We start from the raw sequence: 22,159 nt of genomic DNA on the forward strand, positions 1-22,159 counted from the left end.
TAAGTGCACCGAGCTCAACCCAGGCACGTGCTGGCTGGTATGAGTGTTGACCTCCTGCTTGGCGTAGTGTGCTCTTTGATTCCGCTCAGTGTTCCCAATGGGAGAGGTGAGGCACGGTGCGGAGCATCCGTTTTGTCACTTCTTATGCTAGATTGCCATCGTGTGGAACGTTGTTGTAATTGCCGTTCAGTTCAGGTCAGTGGCTCAGTCGTGTCCGACTCTTGGCGACCCCCTGCATGGCCGCAGGCCAGGCCTCCTGCGCATCACCAGCTCCCGGAGCTTGTTCAAACTCGTGTCCATCGAGTGGGTGATGCCAACCAGCCATCTCCTCGTCTGTCGTCCCCCTTCCCCTGCCCTCAATCTTTCCCAGGGTCGAGTAGCGCAGGGTAGGGACGCCTCCGTGCCCAGTTGAGGGCGTGCTGCCCGCGAGTGGGGACCACTCCGGGCGCGGTTGAGAACACCGGGCCCGCGGGTGGGAACCCCTCCGTGCGCAGTGGAGGAGGCGGGACCCGCAGGTGGGGACCCCCGACTTGGGAGTTGAGGGAGCACTGCCCTCGACTGGGGAGCCCTGCGCGTGTGGGGAAAAGACACCCGTCCCAGGGGGCCTCGCTAGCCCCCTGAGGAAGGGGGACTCGCGCTGCGCCGCGTGGTCAGGTAGGGGGCACTCGCGCAGTGCGTGCCTCGGGGAGGGATGGTCCGCTCGCGCAGGAAACGGGGTGCTCGCGCCGCGCGCGCTGGACCCGAGGCGCTTGTGCTGTGCTGCGCCGCGCGAGCAGGAATGGGACGGGGATGCTCACGCCACGCGCTCCCGGGGAAGGGTTGGCCCAGCACAGCGCAGGACGGCGGGCGGCTCGTGCCGTGCCGCGCGGACAGCAAGTGGGGTTTTGCCCCGCCGGTGGCAGGAGGCCCGGCGCACTCAAGACGTGCAGGGTCGCGACTCGCCACGCGCGCACAGGAGAGGGCCTGATACCGTGCGCCGGGGCAAAGGGGCTCGTGGGGCCCCGCGTGCGCAAGAAAGGAGAGCTCGTGCCATGTAGCACGGGCAGGAAAGTGGGGCCTCGCGCGGCCGGTGCCCGGGGAGAGCGCGCCGGCAAGCGCAGGAACGTGTGCGCCTGCGCGGCCTGAGCAGGAAGGGAGGGTTTCGCGCTGCGTCACTCGCGCAGGCTGTGGGTGCACGCGCCGCAGGTGGCTGGGGGGCCCCGCGTGCGCAAGAAGAGAGACGGCGCGCCCTGCAGCGTGGGCAGATGGGTCTCGCCCCGCGCGTGCCGGTGGACACTGCGCGCACACGAAAGGGGTGGGCGCAGAGAACATTTGGGCACGTGCCTCTCCCACCGGGAGAAGGGCTGGTTCCCCGCCCGCGCGGCTTCGGGTCTCTTCGACCTCAGGGGCAGGGGACTGGACGCGCTGAGGCTGCTGCGAGCTGTCTGGAGGGTGGGAGGGGCGGGGAGAGGCGCGCTTGGGACCTCCGCCGCCCGTGGGGAGTAGGAAGTGGCCGGCTATGGCTGCAGCTCGCGGTGACCTGGAGGGGCGCGGGGGTGTGTGGCGCTCCCCGTGGGGCCAGAGGTCCGGCTGGGGCGGCGGCTCGAGGCGCCCACGCCCCCGGGCGACAGGCGCGGCAGGTGAGGAGCCAGAGCCCTCCTGTTGGCACCCGGGGCCGGCCGGCGCGCCAGAGGTGGTTCGCGTGGAAGCCTGGAGACCCGCGACCACGTAGGTGAGGCCGGAAGGGCCCAGAAGTCCGCGCAGCGGTCCTGGTCCCGCCCGCCAGTCCCCTGTGCTCCCCGCAGCGGGCTGGGGATGCCGGACCCCTGAGCCCTCTGAGCGCGTGGCCAAAGAGCTGGCCGTCGGGCGCTGCTCCGAAGTCCGGGAGGTAGGAGAAGGGGTCTTGCTCTCCCCCGGGGGCTGCCCGTACACCCTCAGATTACCCAGCGCGGTGCGCAGCCCCAATGCCGAATGGCCTCTGGTGGCGCTGCCTGTAGTTTGCGCTCAATGCCGGCGGTCGCTTCGGCACAAGCGTGCGACGAGGACGGCCGCTGGGACTGTTCTATAGCTGGGCGCTCCTTAATACCTGGTGGCGATAAGAAGCGTTAGCCACGTGCTGTGCAGGAAGAAGGTGGCAAGGGCAACCCGGGAGAGCACAGACGGAACGGTGAGTCAGAGGTCCTGGCAGGTCCCAGAGGAGGTCGCGCCAGGACCTGCATCTCAGCAGGAGTGCCAGTGTCTTTAGACATCGGGAGCGGGATTTGTATTGTAGGGTTCTGTGGCGTCCTACGCAGACACCTGGGGAAAGCGGGCCTGGACGGATGGACAGCGGTGACTTCCCCTTTAAGGGCTCCAAGCTCATACTGATCCCCACAAGCCCCCACCCCCGCCCCCACTCTCCGCACCGCTCCCCTCCCCCACCCCCCCACACACCCCGGGGTATTAGTATGAAAGGACTTCTCCTTTGTGAAAGGAGTCTCCAGGAGGGCGCCTGTGAGAAGCAGGCTCTGGTGGACTTTGGCTGTGGCGGGTCCAGTTAAGTGCACCGAGCTCAACCCAGGCACGTGCTGGCTGGTATGAGTGTTGACCTCCTGCTTGGCGTAGTGTGCTCTTTGATTCCGCTCAGTGTTCCCAATGGGAGAGGTGAGGCACGGTGCGGAGCATCCGTTTTGTCACTTCTTATGCTAGATTGCCATCGTGTGGAACGTTGTTGTAATTGCCGTTCAGTTCAGGTCAGTGGCTCAGTCGTGTCCGACTCTTGGCGACCCCCTGCATGGCCGCAGGCCAGGCCTCCTGCGCATCACCAGCTCCCGGAGCTTGTTCAAACTCGTGTCCATCGAGTGGGTGATGCCAACCAGCCATCTCCTCGTCTGTCGTCCCCCTTCCCCTGCCCTCAATCTTTCCCAGGGTCGAGTAGCGCAGGGTAGGGACGCCTCCGTGCCCAGTTGAGGGCGTGCTGCCCGCGAGTGGGGACCACTCCGGGCGCGGTTGAGAACACCGGGCCCGCGGGTGGGAACCCCTCCGTGCGCAGTGGAGGAGGCGGGACCCGCAGGTGGGGACCCCCGACTTGGGAGTTGAGGGAGCACTGCCCTCGACTGGGGAGCCCTGCGCGTGTGGGGAAAAGACACCCGTCCCAGGGGGCCTCGCTAGCCCCCTGAGGAAGGGGGACTCGCGCTGCGCCGCGTGGTCAGGTAGGGGGCACTCGCGCAGTGCGTGCCTCGGGGAGGGATGGTCCGCTCGCGCAGGAAACGGGGTGCTCGCGCCGCGCGCGCTGGACCCGAGGCGCTTGTGCTGTGCTGCGCCGCGCGAGCAGGAATGGGACGGGGATGCTCACGCCACGCGCTCCCGGGGAAGGGTTGGCCCAGCACAGCGCAGGACGGCGGGCGGCTCGTGCCGTGCCGCGCGGACAGCAAGTGGGGTTTTGCCCCGCCGGTGGCAGGAGGCCCGGCGCACTCAAGACGTGCAGGGTCGCGACTCGCCACGCGCGCACAGGAGAGGGCCTGATACCGTGCGCCGGGGCAAAGGGGCTCGTGGGGCCCCGCGTGCGCAAGAAAGGAGAGCTCGTGCCATGTAGCACGGGCAGGAAAGTGGGGCCTCGCGCGGCCGGTGCCCGGGGAGAGCGCGCCGGCAAGCGCAGGAACGTGTGCGCCTGCGCGGCCTGAGCAGGAAGGGAGGGTTTCGCGCTGCGTCACTCGCGCAGGCTGTGGGTGCACGCGCCGCAGGTGGCTGGGGGGCCCCGCGTGCGCAAGAAGAGAGACGGCGCGCCCTGCAGCGTGGGCAGATGGGTCTCGCCCCGCGCGTGCCGGTGGACACTGCGCGCACACGAAAGGGGTGGGCGCAGAGAACATTTGGGCACGTGCCTCTCCCACCGGGAGAAGGGCTGGTTCCCCGCCCGCGCGGCTTCGGGTCTCTTCGACCTCAGGGGCAGGGGACTGGACGCGCTGAGGCTGCTGCGAGCTGTCTGGAGGGTGGGAGGGGCGGGGAGAGGCGCGCTTGGGACCTCCGCCGCCCGTGGGGAGTAGGAAGTGGCCGGCTATGGCTGCAGCTCGCGGTGACCTGGAGGGGCGCGGGGGTGTGTGGCGCTCCCCGTGGGGCCAGAGGTCCGGCTGGGGCGGCGGCTCGAGGCGCCCACGCCCCCGGGCGACAGGCGCGGCAGGTGAGGAGCCAGAGCCCTCCTGTTGGCACCCGGGGCCGGCCGGCGCGCCAGAGGTGGTTCGCGTGGAAGCCTGGAGACCCGCGACCACGTAGGTGAGGCCGGAAGGGCCCAGAAGTCCGCGCAGCGGTCCTGGTCCCGCCCGCCAGTCCCCTGTGCTCCCCGCAGCGGGCTGGGGATGCCGGACCCCTGAGCCCTCTGAGCGCGTGGCCAAAGAGCTGGCCGTCGGGCGCTGCTCCGAAGTCCGGGAGGTAGGAGAAGGGGTCTTGCTCTCCCCCGGGGGCTGCCCGTACACCCTCAGATTACCCAGCGCGGTGCGCAGCCCCAATGCCGAATGGCCTCTGGTGGCGCTGCCTGTAGTTTGCGCTCAATGCCGGCGGTCGCTTCGGCACAAGCGTGCGACGAGGACGGCCGCTGGGACTGTTCTATAGCTGGGCGCTCCTTAATACCTGGTGGCGATAAGAAGCGTTAGCCACGTGCTGTGCAGGAAGAAGGTGGCAAGGGCAACCCGGGAGAGCACAGACGGAACGGTGAGTCAGAGGTCCTGGCAGGTCCCAGAGGAGGTCGCGCCAGGACCTGCATCTCAGCAGGAGTGCCAGTGTCTTTAGACATCGGGAGCGGGATTTGTATTGTAGGGTTCTGTGGCGTCCTACGCAGACACCTGGGGAAAGCGGGCCTGGACGGATGGACAGCGGTGACTTCCCCTTTAAGGGCTCCAAGCTCATACTGATCCCCACAAGCCCCCACCCCCGCCCCCACTCTCCGCACCGCTCCCCTCCCCCACCCCCCCACACACCCCGGGGTATTAGTATGAAAGGACTTCTCCTTTGTGAAAGGAGTCTCCAGGAGGGCGCCTGTGAGAAGCAGGCTCTGGTGGACTTTGGCTGTGGCGGGTCCAGTTAAGTGCACCGAGCTCAACCCAGGCACGTGCTGGCTGGTATGAGTGTTGACCTCCTGCTTGGCGTAGTGTGCTCTTTGATTCCGCTCAGTGTTCCCAATGGGAGAGGTGAGGCACGGTGCGGAGCATCCGTTTTGTCACTTCTTATGCTAGATTGCCATCGTGTGGAACGTTGTTGTAATTGCCGTTCAGTTCAGGTCAGTGGCTCAGTCGTGTCCGACTCTTGGCGACCCCCTGCATGGCCGCAGGCCAGGCCTCCTGCGCATCACCAGCTCCCGGAGCTTGTTCAAACTCGTGTCCATCGAGTGGGTGATGCCAACCAGCCATCTCCTCGTCTGTCGTCCCCCTTCCCCTGCCCTCAATCTTTCCCAGGGTCGAGTAGCGCAGGGTAGGGACGCCTCCGTGCCCAGTTGAGGGCGTGCTGCCCGCGAGTGGGGACCACTCCGGGCGCGGTTGAGAACACCGGGCCCGCGGGTGGGAACCCCTCCGTGCGCAGTGGAGGAGGCGGGACCCGCAGGTGGGGACCCCCGACTTGGGAGTTGAGGGAGCACTGCCCTCGACTGGGGAGCCCTGCGCGTGTGGGGAAAAGACACCCGTCCCAGGGGGCCTCGCTAGCCCCCTGAGGAAGGGGGACTCGCGCTGCGCCGCGTGGTCAGGTAGGGGGCACTCGCGCAGTGCGTGCCTCGGGGAGGGATGGTCCGCTCGCGCAGGAAACGGGGTGCTCGCGCCGCGCGCGCTGGACCCGAGGCGCTTGTGCTGTGCTGCGCCGCGCGAGCAGGAATGGGACGGGGATGCTCACGCCACGCGCTCCCGGGGAAGGGTTGGCCCAGCACAGCGCAGGACGGCGGGCGGCTCGTGCCGTGCCGCGCGGACAGCAAGTGGGGTTTTGCCCCGCCGGTGGCAGGAGGCCCGGCGCACTCAAGACGTGCAGGGTCGCGACTCGCCACGCGCGCACAGGAGAGGGCTGATACCGTGTGCCGGGGCAAAGGGGCTCGTGGGGCCCCGCGTGCGCAAGAAAGGAGAGCTCGTGCCATGTAGCACGGGCAGGAAAGTGGGGCCTCGCGCGGCCGGTGCCCGGGGAGAGCGCGCCGGCAAGCGCAGGAACGTGTGCGCCTGCGCGGCCTGAGCAGGAAGGGAGGGTTTCGCGCTGCGTCACTCGCGCAGGCTGTGGGTGCACGCGCCGCAGGTGGCTGGGGGGCCCCGCGTGCGCAAGAAGAGAGACGGCGCGCCCTGCAGCGTGGGCAGATGGGTCTCGCCCCGCGCGTGCCGGTGGACACTGCGCGCACACGAAAGGGGTGGGCGCAGAGAACATTTGGGCACGTGCCTCTCCCACCGGGAGAAGGGCTGGTTCCCCGCCCGCGCGGCTTCGGGTCTCTTCGACCTCAGGGGCAGGGGACTGGACGCGCTGAGGCTGCTGCGAGCTGTCTGGAGGGTGGGAGGGGCGGGGAGAGGCGCGCTTGGGACCTCCGCCGCCCGTGGGGAGTAGGAAGTGGCCGGCTATGGCTGCAGCTCGCGGTGACCTGGAGGGGCGCGGGGGTGTGTGGCGCTCCCCGTGGGGCCAGAGGTCCGGCTGGGGCGGCGGCTCGAGGCGCCCACGCCCCCGGGCGACAGGCGCGGCAGGTGAGGAGCCAGAGCCCTCCTGTTGGCACCCGGGGCCGGCCGGCGCGCCAGAGGTGGTTCGCGTGGAAGCCTGGAGACCCGCGACCACGTAGGTGAGGCCGGAAGGGCCCAGAAGTCCGCGCAGCGGTCCTGGTCCCGCCCGCCAGTCCCCTGTGCTCCCCGCAGCGGGCTGGGGATGCCGGACCCCTGAGCCCTCTGAGCGCGTGGCCAAAGAGCTGGCCGTCGGGCGCTGCTCCGAAGTCCGGGAGGTAGGAGAAGGGGTCTTGCTCTCCCCCGGGGGCTGCCCGTACACCCTCAGATTACCCAGCGCGGTGCGCAGCCCCAATGCCGAATGGCCTCTGGTGGCGCTGCCTGTAGTTTGCGCTCAATGCCGGCGGTCGCTTCGGCACAAGCGTGCGACGAGGACGGCCGCTGGGACTGTTCTATAGCTGGGCGCTCCTTAATACCTGGTGGCGATAAGAAGCGTTAGCCACGTGCTGTGCAGGAAGAAGGTGGCAAGGGCAACCCGGGAGAGCACAGACGGAACGGTGAGTCAGAGGTCCTGGCAGGTCCCAGAGGAGGTCGCGCCAGGACCTGCATCTCAGCAGGAGTGCCAGTGTCTTTAGACATCGGGAGCGGGATTTGTATTGTAGGGTTCTGTGGCGTCCTACGCAGACACCTGGGGAAAGCGGGCCTGGACGGATGGACAGCGGTGACTTCCCCTTTAAGGGCTCCAAGCTCATACTGATCCCCACAAGCCCCCACCCCCGCCCCCACTCTCCGCACCGCTCCCCTCCCCCACCCCCCCACACACCCCGGGGTATTAGTATGAAAGGACTTCTCCTTTGTGAAAGGAGTCTCCAGGAGGGCGCCTGTGAGAAGCAGGCTCTGGTGGACTTTGGCTGTGGCGGGTCCAGTTAAGTGCACCGAGCTCAACCCAGGCACGTGCTGGCTGGTATGAGTGTTGACCTCCTGCTTGGCGTAGTGTGCTCTTTGATTCCGCTCAGTGTTCCCAATGGGAGAGGTGAGGCACGGTGCGGAGCATCCGTTTTGTCACTTCTTATGCTAGATTGCCATCGTGTGGAACGTTGTTGTAATTGCCGTTCAGTTCAGGTCAGTGGCTCAGTCGTGTCCGACTCTTGGCGACCCCCTGCATGGCCGCAGGCCAGGCCTCCTGCGCATCACCAGCTCCCGGAGCTTGTTCAAACTCGTGTCCATCGAGTGGGTGATGCCAACCAGCCATCTCCTCGTCTGTCGTCCCCCTTCCCCTGCCCTCAATCTTTCCCAGGGTCGAGTAGCGCAGGGTAGGGACGCCTCCGTGCCCAGTTGAGGGCGTGCTGCCCGCGAGTGGGGACCACTCCGGGCGCGGTTGAGAACACCGGGCCCGCGGGTGGGAACCCCTCCGTGCGCAGTGGAGGAGGCGGGACCCGCAGGTGGGGACCCCCGACTTGGGAGTTGAGGGAGCACTGCCCTCGACTGGGGAGCCCTGCGCGTGTGGGGAAAAGACACCCGTCCCAGGGGGCCTCGCTAGCCCCCTGAGGAAGGGGGACTCGCGCTGCGCCGCGTGGTCAGGTAGGGGGCACTCGCGCAGTGCGTGCCTCGGGGAGGGATGGTCCGCTCGCGCAGGAAACGGGGTGCTCGCGCCGCGCGCGCTGGACCCGAGGCGCTTGTGCTGTGCTGCGCCGCGCGAGCAGGAATGGGACGGGGATGCTCACGCCACGCGCTCCCGGGGAAGGGTTGGCCCAGCACAGCGCAGGACGGCGGGCGGCTCGTGCCGTGCCGCGCGGACAGCAAGTGGGGTTTTGCCCCGCCGGTGGCAGGAGGCCCGGCGCACTCAAGACGTGCAGGGTCGCGACTCGCCACGCGCGCACAGGAGAGGGCTGATACCGTGCGCCGGGGCAAAGGGGCTCGTGGGGCCCCGCGTGCGCAAGAAAGGAGAGCTCGTGCCATGTAGCACGGGCAGGAAAGTGGGGCCTCGCGCGGCCGGTGCCCGGGGAGAGCGCGCCGGCAAGCGCAGGAACGTGTGCGCCTGCGCGGCCTGAGCAGGAAGGGAGGGTTTCGCGCTGCGTCACTCGCGCAGGCTGTGGGTGCACGCGCCGCAGGTGGCTGGGGGGCCCCGCGTGCGCAAGAAGAGAGACGGCGCGCCCTGCAGCGTGGGCAGATGGGTCTCGCCCCGCGCGTGCCGGTGGACACTGCGCGCACACGAAAGGGGTGGGCGCAGAGAACATTTGGGCACGTGCCTCTCCCACCGGGAGAAGGGCTGGTTCCCCGCCCGCGCGGCTTCGGGTCTCTTCGACCTCAGGGGCAGGGGACTGGACGCGCTGAGGCTGCTGCGAGCTGTCTGGAGGGTGGGAGGGGCGGGGAGAGGCGCGCTTGGGACCTCCGCCGCCCGTGGGGAGTAGGAAGTGGCCGGCTATGGCTGCAGCTCGCGGTGACCTGGAGGGGCGCGGGGGTGTGTGGCGCTCCCCGTGGGGCCAGAGGTCCGGCTGGGGCGGCGGCTCGAGGCGCCCACGCCCCCGGGCGACAGGCGCGGCAGGTGAGGAGCCAGAGCCCTCCTGTTGGCACCCGGGGCCGGCCGGCGCGCCAGAGGTGGTTCGCGTGGAAGCCTGGAGACCCGCGACCACGTAGGTGAGGCCGGAAGGGCCCAGAAGTCCGCGCAGCGGTCCTGGTCCCGCCCGCCAGTCCCCTGTGCTCCCCGCAGCGGGCTGGGGATGCCGGACCCCTGAGCCCTCTGAGCGCGTGGCCAAAGAGCTGGCCGTCGGGCGCTGCTCCGAAGTCCGGGAGGTAGGAGAAGGGGTCTTGCTCTCCCCCGGGGGCTGCCCGTACACCCTCAGATTACCCAGCGCGGTGCGCAGCCCCAATGCCGAATGGCCTCTGGTGGCGCTGCCTGTAGTTTGCGCTCAATGCCGGCGGTCGCTTCGGCACAAGCGTGCGACGAGGACGGCCGCTGGGACTGTTCTATAGCTGGGCGCTCCTTAATACCTGGTGGCGATAAGAAGCGTTAGCCACGTGCTGTGCAGGAAGAAGGTGGCAAGGGCAACCCGGGAGAGCACAGACGGAACGGTGAGTCAGAGGTCCTGGCAGGTCCCAGAGGAGGTCGCGCCAGGACCTGCATCTCAGCAGGAGTGCCAGTGTCTTTAGACATCGGGAGCGGGATTTGTATTGTAGGGTTCTGTGGCGTCCTACGCAGACACCTGGGGAAAGCGGGCCTGGACGGATGGACAGCGGTGACTTCCCCTTTAAGGGCTCCAAGCTCATACTGATCCCCACAAGCCCCCACCCCCGCCCCCACTCTCCGCACCGCTCCCCTCCCCCACCCCCCCACACACCCCGGGGTATTAGTATGAAAGGACTTCTCCTTTGTGAAAGGAGTCTCCAGGAGGGCGCCTGTGAGAAGCAGGCTCTGGTGGACTTTGGCTGTGGCGGGTCCAGTTAAGTGCACCGAGCTCAACCCAGGCACGTGCTGGCTGGTATGAGTGTTGACCTCCTGCTTGGCGTAGTGTGCTCTTTGATTCCGCTCAGTGTTCCCAATGGGAGAGGTGAGGCACGGTGCGGAGCATCCGTTTTGTCACTTCTTATGCTAGATTGCCATCGTGTGGAACGTTGTTGTAATTGCCGTTCAGTTCAGGTCAGTGGCTCAGTCGTGTCCGACTCTTGGCGACCCCCTGCATGGCCGCAGGCCAGGCCTCCTGCGCATCACCAGCTCCCGGAGCTTGTTCAAACTCGTGTCCATCGAGTGGGTGATGCCAACCAGCCATCTCCTCGTCTGTCGTCCCCCTTCCCCTGCCCTCAATCTTTCCCAGGGTCGAGTAGCGCAGGGTAGGGACGCCTCCGTGCCCAGTTGAGGGCGTGCTGCCCGCGAGTGGGGACCACTCCGGGCGCGGTTGAGAACACCGGGCCCGCGGGTGGGAACCCCTCCGTGCGCAGTGGAGGAGGCGGGACCCGCAGGTGGGGACCCCCGACTTGGGAGTTGAGGGAGCACTGCCCTCGACTGGGGAGCCCTGCGCGTGTGGGGAAAAGACACCCGTCCCAGGGGGCCTCGCTAGCCCCCTGAGGAAGGGGGACTCGCGCTGCGCCGCGTGGTCAGGTAGGGGGCACTCGCGCAGTGCGTGCCTCGGGGAGGGATGGTCCGCTCGCGCAGGAAACGGGGTGCTCGCGCCGCGCGCGCTGGACCCGAGGCGCTTGTGCTGTGCTGCGCCGCGCGAGCAGGAATGGGACGGGGATGCTCACGCCACGCGCTCCCGGGGAAGGGTTGGCCCAGCACAGCGCAGGACGGCGGGCGGCTCGTGCCGTGCCGCGCGGACAGCAAGTGGGGTTTTGCCCCGCCGGTGGCAGGAGGCCCGGCGCACTCAAGACGTGCAGGGTCGCGACTCGCCACGCGCGCACAGGAGAGGGCTGATACCGTGCGCCGGGGCAAAGGGGCTCGTGGGGCCCCGCGTGCGCAAGAAAGGAGAGCTCGTGCCATGTAGCACGGGCAGGAAAGTGGGGCCTCGCGCGGCCGGTGCCCGGGGAGAGCGCGCCGGCAAGCGCAGGAACGTGTGCGCCTGCGCGGCCTGAGCAGGAAGGGAGGGTTTCGCGCTGCGTCACTCGCGCAGGCTGTGGGTGCACGCGCCGCAGGTGGCTGGGGGGCCCCGCGTGCGCAAGAAGAGAGACGGCGCGCCCTGCAGCGTGGGCAGATGGGTCTCGCCCCGCGCGTGCCGGTGGACACTGCGCGCACACGAAAGGGGTGGGCGCAGAGAACATTTGGGCACGTGCCTCTCCCACCGGGAGAAGGGCTGGTTCCCCGCCCGCGCGGCTTCGGGTCTCTTCGACCTCAGGGGCAGGGGACTGGACGCGCTGAGGCTGCTGCGAGCTGTCTGGAGGGTGGGAGGGGCGGGGAGAGGCGCGCTTGGGACCTCCGCCGCCCGTGGGGAGTAGGAAGTGGCCGGCTATGGCTGCAGCTCGCGGTGACCTGGAGGGGCGCGGGGGTGTGTGGCGCTCCCCGTGGGGCCAGAGGTCCGGCTGGGGCGGCGGCTCGAGGCGCCCACGCCCCCGGGCGACAGGCGCGGCAGGTGAGGAGCCAGAGCCCTCCTGTTGGCACCCGGGGCCGGCCGGCGCGCCAGAGGTGGTTCGCGTGGAAGCCTGGAGACCCGCGACCACGTAGGTGAGGCCGGAAGGGCCCAGAAGTCCGCGCAGCGGTCCTGGTCCCGCCCGCCAGTCCCCTGTGCTCCCCGCAGCGGGCTGGGGATGCCGGACCCCTGAGCCCTCTGAGCGCGTGGCCAAAGAGCTGGCCGTCGGGCGCTGCTCCGAAGTCCGGGAGGTAGGAGAAGGGGTCTTGCTCTCCCCCGGGGGCTGCCCGTACACCCTCAGATTACCCAGCGCGGTGCGCAGCCCCAATGCCGAATGGCCTCTGGTGGCGCTGCCTGTAGTTTGCGCTCAATGCCGGCGGTCGCTTCGGCACAAGCGTGCGACGAGGACGGCCGCTGGGACTGTTCTATAGCTGGGCGCTCCTTAATACCTGGTGGCGATAAGAAGCGTTAGCCACGTGCTGTGCAGGAAGAAGGTGGCAAGGGCAACCCGGGAGAGCACAGACGGAACGGTGAGTCAGAGGTCCTGGCAGGTCCCAGAGGAGGTCGCGCCAGGACCTGCATCTCAGCAGGAGTGCCAGTGTCTTTAGACATCGGGAGCGGGATTTGTATTGTAGGGTTCTGTGGCGTCCTACGCAGACACCTGGGGAAAGCGGGCCTGGACGGATGGACAGCGGTGACTTCCCCTTTAAGGGCTCCAAGCTCATACTGATCCCCACAAGCCCCCACCCCCGCCCCCACTCTCCGCACCGCTCCCCTCCCCCACCCCCCCACACACCCCGGGGTATTAGTATGAAAGGACTTCTCCTTTGTGAAAGGAGTCTCCAGGAGGGCGCCTGTGAGAAGCAGGCTCTGGTGGACTTTGGCTGTGGCGGGTCCAGTTAAGTGCACCGAGCTCAACCCAGGCACGTGCTGGCTGGTATGAGTGTTGACCTCCTGCTTGGCGTAGTGTGCTCTTTGATTCCGCTCAGTGTTCCCAATGGGAGAGGTGAGGCACGGTGCGGAGCATCCGTTTTGTCACTTCTTATGCTAGATTGCCATCGTGTGGAACGTTGTTGTAATTGCCGTTCAGTTCAGGTCAGTGGCTCAGTCGTGTCCGACTCTTGGCGACCCCCTGCATGGCCGCAGGCCAGGCCTCCTGCGCATCACCAGCTCCCGGAGCTTGTTCAAACTCGTGTCCATCGAGTGGGTGATGCCAACCAGCCATCTCCTCGTCTGTCGTCCCCCTTCCCCTGCCCTCAATCTTTCCCAGGGTCGAGTAGCGCAGGGTAGGGACGCCTCCGTGCCCAGTTGAGGGCGTGCTGCCCGCGAGTGGGGACCACTCCGGGCGCGGTTGAGAACACCGGGCCCGCGGGTGGGAACCCCTCCGTGCGCAGTGGAGGAGGCGGGACCCGCAGGTGGGGACCCCCGACTTGGGAGTTGAGGGAGCACTGCCCTCGACTGGGGAGCCCTGCGCGTGTGGGGAAAAGACACCCGTCCCAGGGGGCCTCGCTAGCCCCCTGAGGAAGGGGGACTCGCGCTGCGCCGCGTGGTCAGGTAGGGGGCACTCGCGCAGTGCGTGCCTCGGGGAGGGATGGTCCGCTCGCGCAGGAAACGGGGTGCTCGCGCCGCGCGCGCTGGACCCGAGGCGCTTGTGCTGTGCTGCGCCGCGCGAGCAGGAATGGGACGGGGATGCTCACGCCACGCGCTCCCGGGGAAGGGTTGGCCCAGCACAGCGCAGGACGGCGGGCGGCTCGTGCCGTGCCGCGCGGACAGCAAGTGGGGTTTTGCCCCGCCGGTGGCAGGAGGCCCGGCGCACTCAAGACGTGCAGGGTCGCGACTCGCCACGCGCGCACAGGAGAGGGCCTGATACCGTGCGCCGGGGCAAAGGGGCTCGTGGGGCCCCGCGTGCGCAAGAAAGGAGAGCTCGTGCCATGTAGCACGGGCAGGAAAGTGGGGCCTCGCGCGGCCGGTGCCCGGGGAGAGCGCGCCGGCAAGCGCAGGAACGTGTGCGCCTGCGCGGCCTGAGCAGGAAGGGAGGGTTTCGCGCTGCGTCACTCGCGCAGGCTGTGGGTGCACGCGCCGCAGGTGGCTGGGGGGCCCCGCGTGCGCAAGAAGAGAGACGGCGCGCCCTGCAGCGTGGGCAGATGGGTCTCGCCCCGCGCGTGCCGGTGGACACTGCGCGCACACGAAAGGGGTGGGCGCAGAGAACATTTGGGCACGTGCCTCTCCCACCGGGAGAAGGGCTGGTTCCCCGCCCGCGCGGCTTCGGGTCTCTTCGACCTCAGGGGCAGGGGACTGGACGCGCTGAGGCTGCTGCGAGCTGTCTGGAGGGTGGGAGGGGCGGGGAGAGGCGCGCTTGGGACCTCCGCCGCCCGTGGGGAGTAGGAAGTGGCCGGCTATGGCTGCAGCTCGCGGTGACCTGGAGGGGCGCGGGGGTGTGTGGCGCTCCCCGTGGGGCCAGAGGTCCGGCTGGGGCGGCGGCTCGAGGCGCCCACGCCCCCGGGCGACAGGCGCGGCAGGTGAGGAGCCAGAGCCCTCCTGTTGGCACCCGGGGCCGGCCGGCGCGCCAGAGGTGGTTCGCGTGGAAGCCTGGAGACCCGCGACCACGTAGGTGAGGCCGGAAGGGCCCAGAAGTCCGCGCAGCGGTCCTGGTCCCGCCCGCCAGTCCCCTGTGCTCCCCGCAGCGGGCTGGGGATGCCGGACCCCTGAGCCCTCTGAGCGCGTGGCCAAAGAGCTGGCCGTCGGGCGCTGCTCCGAAGTCCGGGAGGTAGGAGAAGGGGTCTTGCTCTCCCCCGGGGGCTGCCCGTACACCCTCAGATTACCCAGCGCGGTGCGCAGCCCCAATGCCGAATGGCCTCTGGTGGCGCTGCCTGTAGTTTGCGCTCAATGCCGGCGGTCGCTTCGGCACAAGCGTGCGACGAGGACGGCCGCTGGGACTGTTCTATAGCTGGGCGCTCCTTAATACCTGGTGGCGATAAGAAGCGTTAGCCACGTGCTGTGCAGGAAGAAGGTGGCAAGGGCAACCCGGGAGAGCACAGACGGAACGGTGAGTCAGAGGTCCTGGCAGGTCCCAGAGGAGGTCGCGCCAGGACCTGCATCTCAGCAGGAGTGCCAGTGTCTTTAGACATCGGGAGCGGGATTTGTATTGTAGGGTTCTGTGGCGTCCTACGCAGACACCTGGGGAAAGCGGGCCTGGACGGATGGACAGCGGTGACTTCCCCTTTAAGGGCTCCAAGCTCATACTGATCCCCACAAGCCCCCACCCCCGCCCCCACTCTCCGCACCGCTCCCCTCCCCCACCCCCCCACACACCCCGGGGTATTAGTATGAAAGGACTTCTCCTTTGTGAAAGGAGTCTCCAGGAGGGCGCCTGTGAGAAGCAGGCTCTGGTGGACTTTGGCTGTGGCGGGTCCAGTTAAGTGCACCGAGCTCAACCCAGGCACGTGCTGGCTGGTATGAGTGTTGACCTCCTGCTTGGCGTAGTGTGCTCTTTGATTCCGCTCAGTGTTCCCAATGGGAGAGGTGAGGCACGGTGCGGAGCATCCGTTTTGTCACTTCTTATGCTAGATTGCCATCGTGTGGAACGTTGTTGTAATTGCCGTTCAGTTCAGGTCAGTGGCTCAGTCGTGTCCGACTCTTGGCGACCCCCTGCATGGCCGCAGGCCAGGCCTCCTGCGCATCACCAGCTCCCGGAGCTTGTTCAAACTCGTGTCCATCGAGTGGGTGATGCCAACCAGCCATCTCCTCGTCTGTCGTCCCCCTTCCCCTGCCCTCAATCTTTCCCAGGGTCGAGTAGCGCAGGGTAGGGACGCCTCCGTGCCCAGTTGAGGGCGTGCTGCCCGCGAGTGGGGACCACTCCGGGCGCGGTTGAGAACACCGGGCCCGCGGGTGGGAACCCCTCCGTGCGCAGTGGAGGAGGCGGGACCCGCAGGTGGGGACCCCCGACTTGGGAGTTGAGGGAGCACTGCCCTCGACTGGGGAGCCCTGCGCGTGTGGGGAAAAGACACCCGTCCCAGGGGGCCTCGCTAGCCCCCTGAGGAAGGGGGACTCGCGCTGCGCCGCGTGGTCAGGTAGGGGGCACTCGCGCAGTGCGTGCCTCGGGGAGGGATGGTCCGCTCGCGCAGGAAACGGGGTGCTCGCGCCGCGCGCGCTGGACCCGAGGCGCTTGTGCTGTGCTGCGCCGCGCGAGCAGGAATGGGACGGGGATGCTCACGCCACGCGCTCCCGGGGAAGGGTTGGCCCAGCACAGCGCAGGACGGCGGGCGGCTCGTGCCGTGCCGCGCGGACAGCAAGTGGGGTTTTGCCCCGCCGGTGGCAGGAGGCCCGGCGCACTCAAGACGTGCAGGGTCGCGACTCGCCACGCGCGCACAGGAGAGGGCCTGATACCGTGCGCCGGGGCAAAGGGGCTCGTGGGGCCCCGCGTGCGCAAGAAAGGAGAGCTCGTGCCATGTAGCACGGGCAGGAAAGTGGGGCCTCGCGCGGCCGGTGCCCGGGGAGAGCGCGCCGGCAAGCGCAGGAACGTGTGCGCCTGCGCGGCCTGAGCAGGAAGGGAGGGTTTCGCGCTGCGTCACTCGCGCAGGCTGTGGGTGCACGCGCCGCAGGTGGCTGGGGGGCCCCGCGTGCGCAAGAAGAGAGACGGCGCGCCCTGCAGCGTGGGCAGATGGGTCTCGCCCCGCGCGTGCCGGTGGACACTGCGCGCACACGAAAGGGGTGGGCGCAGAGAACATTTGGGCACGTGCCTCTCCCACCGGGAGAAGGGCTGGTTCCCCGCCCGCGCGGCTTCGGGTCTCTTCGACCTCAGGGGCAGGGGACTGGACGCGCTGAGGCTGCTGCGAGCTGTCTGGAGGGTGGGAGGGGCGGGGAGAGGCGCGCTTGGGACCTCCGCCGCCCGTGGGGAGTAGGAAGTGGCCGGCTATGGCTGCAGCTCGCGGTGACCTGGAGGGGCGCGGGGGTGTGTGGCGCTCCCCGTGGGGCCAGAGGTCCGGCTGGGGCGGCGGCTCGAGGCGCCCACGCCCCCGGGCGACAGGCGCGGCAGGTGAGGAGCCAGAGCCCTCCTGTTGGCACCCGGGGCCGGCCGGCGCGCCAGAGGTGGTTCGCGTGGAAGCCTGGAGACCCGCGACCACGTAGGTGAGGCCGGAAGGGCCCAGAAGTCCGCGCAGCGGTCCTGGTCCCGCCCGCCAGTCCCCTGTGCTCCCCGCAGCGGGCTGGGGATGCCGGACCCCTGAGCCCTCTGAGCGCGTGGCCAAAGAGCTGGCCGTCGGGCGCTGCTCCGAAGTCCGGGAGGTAGGAGAAGGGGTCTTGCTCTCCCCCGGGGGCTGCCCGTACACCCTCAGATTACCCAGCGCGGTGCGCAGCCCCAATGCCGAATGGCCTCTGGTGGCGCTGCCTGTAGTTTGCGCTCAATGCCGGCGGTCGCTTCGGCACAAGCGTGCGACGAGGACGGCCGCTGGGACTGTTCTATAGCTGGGCGCTCCTTAATACCTGGTGGCGATAAGAAGCGTTAGCCACGTGCTGTGCAGGAAGAAGGTGGCAAGGGCAACCCGGGAGAGCACAGACGGAACGGTGAGTCAGAGGTCCTGGCAGGTCCCAGAGGAGGTCGCGCCAGGACCTGCATCTCAGCAGGAGTGCCAGTGTCTTTAGACATCGGGAGCGGGATTTGTATTGTAGGGTTCTGTGGCGTCCTACGCAGACACCTGGGGAAAGCGGGCCTGGACGGATGGACAGCGGTGACTTCCCCTTTAAGGGCTCCAAGCTCATACTGATCCCCACAAGCCCCCACCCCCGCCCCCACTCTCCGCACCGCTCCCCTCCCCCACCCCCCCACACACCCCGGGGTATTAGTATGAAAGGACTTCTCCTTTGTGAAAGGAGTCTCCAGGAGGGCGCCTGTGAGAAGCAGGCTCTGGTGGACTTTGGCTGTGGCGGGTCCAGTTAAGTGCACCGAGCTCAACCCAGGCACGTGCTGGCTGGTATGAGTGTTGACCTCCTGCTTGGCGTAGTGTGCTCTTTGATTCCGCTCAGTGTTCCCAATGGGAGAGGTGAGGCACGGTGCGGAGCATCCGTTTTGTCACTTCTTATGCTAGATTGCCATCGTGTGGAACGTTGTTGTAATTGCCGTTCAGTTCAGGTCAGTGGCTCAGTCGTGTCCGACTCTTGGCGACCCCCTGCATGGCCGCAGGCCAGGCCTCCTGCGCATCACCAGCTCCCGGAGCTTGTTCAAACTCGTGTCCATCGAGTGGGTGATGCCAACCAGCCATCTCCTCGTCTGTCGTCCCCCTTCCCCTGCCCTCAATCTTTCCCAGGGTCGAGTAGCGCAGGGTAGGGACGCCTCCGTGCCCAGTTGAGGGCGTGCTGCCCGCGAGTGGGGACCACTCCGGGCGCGGTTGAGAACACCGGGCCCGCGGGTGGGAACCCCTCCGTGCGCAGTGGAGGAGGCGGGACCCGCAGGTGGGGACCCCCGACTTGGGAGTTGAGGGAGCACTGCCCTCGACTGGGGAGCCCTGCGCGTGTGGGGAAAAGACACCCGTCCCAGGGGGCCTCGCTAGCCCCCTGAGGAAGGGGGACTCGCGCTGCGCCGCGTGGTCAGGTAGGGGGCACTCGCGCAGTGCGTGCCTCGGGGAGGGATGGTCCGCTCGCGCAGGAAACGGGGTGCTCGCGCCGCGCGCGCTGGACCCGAGGCGCTTGTGCTGTGCTGCGCCGCGCGAGCAGGAATGGGACGGGGATGCTCACGCCACGCGCTCCCGGGGAAGGGTTGGCCCAGCACAGCGCAGGACGGCGGGCGGCTCGTGCCGTGCCGCGCGGACAGCAAGTGGGGTTTTGCCCCGCCGGTGGCAGGAGGCCCGGCGCACTCAAGACGTGCAGGGTCGCGACTCGCCACGCGCGCACAGGAGAGGGCCTGATACCGTGCGCCGGGGCAAAGGGGCTCGTGGGGCCCCGCGTGCGCAAGAAAGGAGAGCTCGTGCCATGTAGCACGGGCAGGAAAGTGGGGCCTCGCGCGGCCGGTGCCCGGGGAGAGCGCGCCGGCAAGCGCAGGAACGTGTGCGCCTGCGCGGCCTGAGCAGGAAGGGAGGGTTTCGCGCTGCGTCACTCGCGCAGGCTGTGGGTGCACGCGCCGCAGGTGGCTGGGGGGCCCCGCGTGCGCAAGAAGAGAGACGGCGCGCCCTGCAGCGTGGGCAGATGGGTCTCGCCCCGCGCGTGCCGGTGGACACTGCGCGCACACGAAAGGGGTGGGCGCAGAGAACATTTGGGCACGTGCCTCTCCCACCGGGAGAAGGGCTGGTTCCCCGCCCGCGCGGCTTCGGGTCTCTTCGACCTCAGGGGCAGGGGACTGGACGCGCTGAGGCTGCTGCGAGCTGTCTGGAGGGTGGGAGGGGCGGGGAGAGGCGCGCTTGGGACCTCCGCCGCCCGTGGGGAGTAGGAAGTGGCCGGCTATGGCTGCAGCTCGCGGTGACCTGGAGGGGCGCGGGGGTGTGTGGCGCTCCCCGTGGGGCCAGAGGTCCGGCTGGGGCGGCGGCTCGAGGCGCCCACGCCCCCGGGCGACAGGCGCGGCAGGTGAGGAGCCAGAGCCCTCCTGTTGGCACCCGGGGCCGGCCGGCGCGCCAGAGGTGGTTCGCGTGGAAGCCTGGAGACCCGCGACCACGTAGGTGAGGCCGGAAGGGCCCAGAAGTCCGCGCAGCGGTCCTGGTCCCGCCCGCCAGTCCCCTGTGCTCCCCGCAGCGGGCTGGGGATGCCGGACCCCTGAGCCCTCTGAGCGCGTGGCCAAAGAGCTGGCCGTCGGGCGCTGCTCCGAAGTCCGGGAGGTAGGAGAAGGGGTCTTGCTCTCCCCCGGGGGCTGCCCGTACACCCTCAGATTACCCAGCGCGGTGCGCAGCCCCAATGCCGAATGGCCTCTGGTGGCGCTGCCTGTAGTTTGCGCTCAATGCCGGCGGTCGCTTCGGCACAAGCGTGCGACGAGGACGGCCGCTGGGACTGTTCTATAGCTGGGCGCTCCTTAATACCTGGTGGCGATAAGAAGCGTTAGCCACGTGCTGTGCAGGAAGAAGGTGGCAAGGGCAACCCGGGAGAGCACAGACGGAACGGTGAGTCAGAGGTCCTGGCAGGTCCCAGAGGAGGTCGCGCCAGGACCTGCATCTCAGCAGGAGTGCCAGTGTCTTTAGACATCGGGAGCGGGATTTGTATTGTAGGGTTCTGTGGCGTCCTACGCAGACACCTGGGGAAAGCGGGCCTGGACGGATGGACAGCGGTGACTTCCCCTTTAAGGGCTCCAAGCTCATACTGATCCCCACAAGCCCCCACCCCCGCCCCCACTCTCCGCACCGCTCCCCTCCCCCACCCCCCCACACACCCCGGGGTATTAGTATGAAAGGACTTCTCCTTTGTGAAAGGAGTCTCCAGGAGGGCGCCTGTGAGAAGCAGGCTCTGGTGGACTTTGGCTGTGGCGGGTCCAGTTAAGTGCACCGAGCTCAACCCAGGCACGTGCTGGCTGGTATGAGTGTTGACCTCCTGCTTGGCGTAGTGTGCTCTTTGATTCCGCTCAGTGTTCCCAATGGGAGAGGTGAGGCACGGTGCGGAGCATCCGTTTTGTCACTTCTTATGCTAGATTGCCATCGTGTGGAACGTTGTTGTAATTGCCGTTCAGTTCAGGTCAGTGGCTCAGTCGTGTCCGACTCTTGGCGACCCCCTGCATGGCCGCAGGCCAGGCCTCCTGCGCATCACCAGCTCCCGGAGCTTGTTCAAACTCGTGTCCATCGAGTGGGTGATGCCAACCAGCCATCTCCTCGTCTGTCGTCCCCCTTCCCCTGCCCTCAATCTTTCCCAGGGTCGAGTAGCGCAGGGTAGGGACGCCTCCGTGCCCAGTTGAGGGCGTGCTGCCCGCGAGTGGGGACCACTCCGGGCGCGGTTGAGAACACCGGGCCCGCGGGTGGGAACCCCTCCGTGCGCAGTGGAGGAGGCGGGACCCGCAGGTGGGGACCCCCGACTTGGGAGTTGAGGGAGCACTGCCCTCGACTGGGGAGCCCTGCGCGTGTGGGGAAAAGACACCCGTCCCAGGGGGCCTCGCTAGCCCCCTGAGGAAGGGGGACTCGCGCTGCACCGCGTGGTCAGGTAGGGGGCACTCGCGCAGTGCGTGCCTCGGGGAGGGATGGTCCGCTCGCGCAGGAAACGGGGTGCTCGCGCCGCGCGCGCTGGACCCGAGGCGCTTGTGCTGTGCTGCGCCGCGCGAGCAGGAATGGGACGGGGATGCTCACGCCACGCGCTCCCGGGGAAGGGTTGGCCCAGCACAGCGCAGGACGGCGGGCGGCTCGTGCCGTGCCGCGCGGACAGCAAGTGGGGTTTTGCCCCGCCGGTGGCAGGAGGCCCGGCGCACTCAAGACGTGCAGGGTCGCGACTCGCCACGCGCGCACAGGAGAGGGCCTGATACCGTGCGCCGGGGCAAAGGGGCTCGTGGGGCCCCGCGTGCGCAAGAAAGGAGAGCTCGTGCCATGTAGCACGGGCAGGAAAGTGGGGCCTCGCGCGGCCGGTGCCCGGGGAGAGCGCGCCGGCAAGCGCAGGAACGTGTGCGCCTGCGCGGCCTGAGCAGGAAGGGAGGGTTTCGCGCTGCGTCACTCGCGCAGGCTGTGGGTGCACGCGCCGCAGGTGGCTGGGGGGCCCCGCGTGCGCAAGAAGAGAGACGGCGCGCCCTGCAGCGTGGGCAGATGGGTCTCGCCCCGCGCGTGCCGGTGGACACTGCGCGCACACGAAAGGGGTGGGCGCAGAGAACATTTGGGCACGTGCCTCTCCCACCGGGAGAAGGGCTGGTTCCCCGCCCGCGCGGCTTCGGGTCTCTTCGACCTCAGGGGCAGGGGACTGGACGCGCTGAGGCTGCTGCGAGCTGTCTGGAGGGTGGGAGGGGCGGGGAGAGGCGCGCTTGGGACCTCCGCCGCCCGTGGGGAGTAGGAAGTGGCCGGCTATGGCTGCAGCTCGCGGTGACCTGGAGGGGCGCGGGGGTGTGTGGCGCTCCCCGTGGGGCCAGAGGTCCGGCTGGGGCGGCGGCTCGAGGCGCCCACGCCCCCGGGCGACAGGCGCGGCAGGTGAGGAGCCAGAGCCCTCCTGTTGGCACCCGGGGCCGGCCGGCGCGCCAGAGGTGGTTCGCGTGGAAGCCTGGAGACCCGCGACCACGTAGGTGAGGCCGGAAGGGCCCAGAAGTCCGCGCAGCGGTCCTGGTCCCGCCCGCCAGTCCCCTGTGCTCCCCGCAGCGGGCTGGGGATGCCGGACCCCTGAGCCCTCTGAGCGCGTGGCCAAAGAGCTGGCCGTCGGGCGCTGCTCCGAAGTCCGGGAGGTAGGAGAAGGGGTCTTGCTCTCCCCCGGGGGCTGCCCGTACACCCTCAGATTACCCAGCGCGGTGCGCAGCCCCAATGCCGAATGGCCTCTGGTGGCGCTGCCTGTAGTTTGCGCTCAATGCCGGCGGTCGCTTCGGCACAAGCGTGCGACGAGGACGGCCGCTGG

This window comes from Ovis aries, chromosome Y, assembly GCF_016772045.2.
Source record: "Ovis aries strain OAR_USU_Benz2616 breed Rambouillet chromosome Y, ARS-UI_Ramb_v3.0, whole genome shotgun sequence".
NCBI classification, from domain to species: Eukaryota; Metazoa; Chordata; class Mammalia; order Artiodactyla; family Bovidae; genus Ovis; species Ovis aries.